The sequence below is a fragment of the Rhinopithecus bieti genome, unplaced genomic scaffold (assembly GCF_001698545.2).
Source record: "Rhinopithecus bieti isolate Rb0 unplaced genomic scaffold, ASM169854v2 scaffold_39362, whole genome shotgun sequence".
Lineage (NCBI taxonomy): Eukaryota > Metazoa > Chordata > Mammalia > Primates > Cercopithecidae > Rhinopithecus > Rhinopithecus bieti.
Genome location: NW_016892249.1, coordinates 1 through 2,563, shown reverse-complemented (window position 1 = coordinate 2,563; position 2,563 = coordinate 1). Strand labels below are relative to the sequence as shown.

The 2,563-nt window shown below is 54.2% G+C and overlaps 1 long non-coding RNA gene across 1 annotated transcript; it reads right to left on the bottom strand.

Moving 5' to 3' along the window:
- Positions 1 to 913: 913 nt before the first annotated feature.
- LOC108525926 (uncharacterized) lies at positions 914 to 2,204 on the bottom strand. The gene is made up of 2 exons (XR_001884367.1): positions 2,026 to 2,204; positions 914 to 1,154 (listed from the first exon to the last, which is right to left on the bottom strand). It is a non-coding gene; the product is annotated as an uncharacterized LOC108525926 (long non-coding RNA).
- Positions 2,205 to 2,563: the final 359 nt, after the last annotated feature.

Below are 2,563 nucleotides of genomic sequence, written 5' to 3'. Positions count from 1 at the left end.
GGAGTGGAGAGACCACTGAAATGGGGCTTGGCAGGTCTTCCCTTTGGAGGAATATTTTCTGCCCCAGTCGTCGTGTTTGAGACCTGCTACCCCAAGGCTGCCTCTGGCTAAGTGAGCCAGTATTGGCCCCTCGCCGGTCCCAGGGCCTCCCTGCCACCGGGAAGCCTCCAAGGAGGCTTGCACTTGCCGGCTTGCTCTTCTCCTCGGCCCTCAGAGGCCTGGCACTGCGGGAGTCAAGGCCTAAGCAGGGCTCCAGCTCGGAGTTTAGGGGCTGGGACACTCGCAGCCCCAGTCACGTTAGGTTTCCCATTTAAATTCTCTCTCAACCTCTCTTTCTCTCTTCCCTCATTGAGATCACCAAAGTGGTGTGGACCCGGCGCCTTGCCCCAGATCTGCATCGGAATGCAGAAAAGATCTTTTTTTTTTTCTTAAAAAAAGTTTTGAATTCCTCAATGATTTTCTTCTGGAAAGGCAGCTTAGGATAATTATTTCAGCTTTATTGAGGGCAGATTAGTTGAAGTCTGGGCGCTGCGTTTCAATACGCGTTGTACACGGGCCGACAATGTGGTCATTGTTGGCTACTGTGTGTGACTCCATTCAACATATACACTTTTAACACCAAACCGAGTTCTGTCTAAATATACACAGCGCTCAGGGAAAGGCGTCTCTGACCCCGACAAATCTGCGTAAATCACACTTCCATAGTTACAGAAGCCTCACAAAGGGAGGCCCGGCTCAAGATGCTGATTACATCTTCTTAAAAGCAACATACCTAAGAATAAATACCCATGCCTGGCCTGGGGCTGTAGTGGCCAGAGACAGAGAGGGCCCTCTGTGTTCTATGGGCCTTTTGGGGTGTGTTTTAGGCTTTCGATGTTACTTTCCCTAGAGAAATTAGGCAGTTTTAAAATAATAATGGTAGTTATTATCATTTTACAATACGAGCAAACAAGCAATTTCAGGCCTTATTCACTTCATCCGGGTGGCTGGCCTCCAAAGTTTTGAGTGCCCTCTGGGGCTGGCAGGCAGGACCAGAGATCCTTCTGTTGTGTGGTGAGGAGTGGGCATCTGTGGGACTCTTCCGGGTCCAGAGGGCTCTTGGGCTTCTCGGCTCCCGCAGCTCCTCCACCACTCCTCACAGAGGCTGCTGAATTCTGGGAGGAAACAAAAGAGTTGAGTTGCTTCTTAAGATGGAAAGAACTGTACTGTTTGGACCATTATTTTAAAATGGGTGGTGGGAGAAATCGAGGCTCCTTGGCCCGGGAGGGAGTAAAGAGAAGCCTAACTGATGAAGAGGGAGCTGAGGTGAATGTGGTCCATGGGCACCGATGGGGAGGCAAGAGCGGCCTCCAGCACCCTGGGAACTGGGCTTAGGCTCCCTGGCGCCAGATACCCTCGGAATCCGGGATCCCTGGCTGGCGCCACGGCCCGCTGGGCCAAGGTCGGTGCTTGGTGGGCCCCATGATCTCATCTCTCCTTTCTTCCTTGCCACTATTAGTGCTCACATAGGCAGAAAGAGGCGGCCCGACGTGCAAACCATGTGCAAACCGCGCCCGCTGGGCTGGTCAGCCGTCTTTCCTTGCCCGCCGACCTGGCCTATGTGGAGCCTGGGGACCCTCTTGCCTCCCAACAAAATCCCCGTTCTAATTGCACATCCCATTCAACAACTCTGTGCCCAGGGCTTTTCGAATTTCTGGATCAACTTCTTTGGGGAAAAGGGAAGAAGGCGGCTCAGAGACAGCGGTAGAGAAAAGAAGAGAGAGAGGAAGAAGAGAGAAGAGAGAGGGGAAGTAGCGAGATTAAGAGTTGCAAAGATAAAAAAAATTCTCTTTATCCCCCCCTTCTCCCTCCTTCCCTGCTCTACCCCTCCCCCCGCCCTCTGGCTAAGTGGTAAAACCGTCCTTACGTTCTCGGTATTGATTGGCAGGGCTGACAGTGATTGGCAGTGGTTGCCGTGGCAACGCCACAACGACACGCCACAGACCAATAGAAAAGCGAAACAAAATGTTTCAATGCTGCACTCACTGTGGATTTAGGGGAGATATTATGAGGCTGTTGTCATTAGGGCGATTGCGGTGGAATCGCTGAATCTTGACTCGGCGGTGGTTGGCTCTCCCTCTCCTCTCTCCCTGTCTCTCTCCGTCTCGGATTCTCTCTCTGCGCGCGCGCACCGGGCCGCTCTCCTTCCTCCCTCTCTATGTGGCTGCGCGGGTGTGTGTGTGTGTGGATGTGTGTGGGGTGTGGGTGTCCTTTACGCCCTTCCTCCTCCCCTCCTCCTCCTCCTGCTCCCCCCTCCTTTCCTTCTCCTCCTCCCCCCTCTCCTCTCCCTCCTCCTGGTCCTCATCGCCCCTCTCCTCCTCTTCCTCCCCTCTCTCTTCCTCTCCCTGAATTTTCTCCTCTCCTCTCAGGTCAGTCCATGGTATTCCGCTCCCCCCTAGACCTCTATTCCTCCCACTTCTTGTTGCCAAACTTCGCCGATTCTCACCACCGCTCCATACTTCTGGCGAGTAGCGGCGGCGGGAACGGTGCGGGAGGCGGCGGCGGCGCGGGAGGCGGCAGCGGC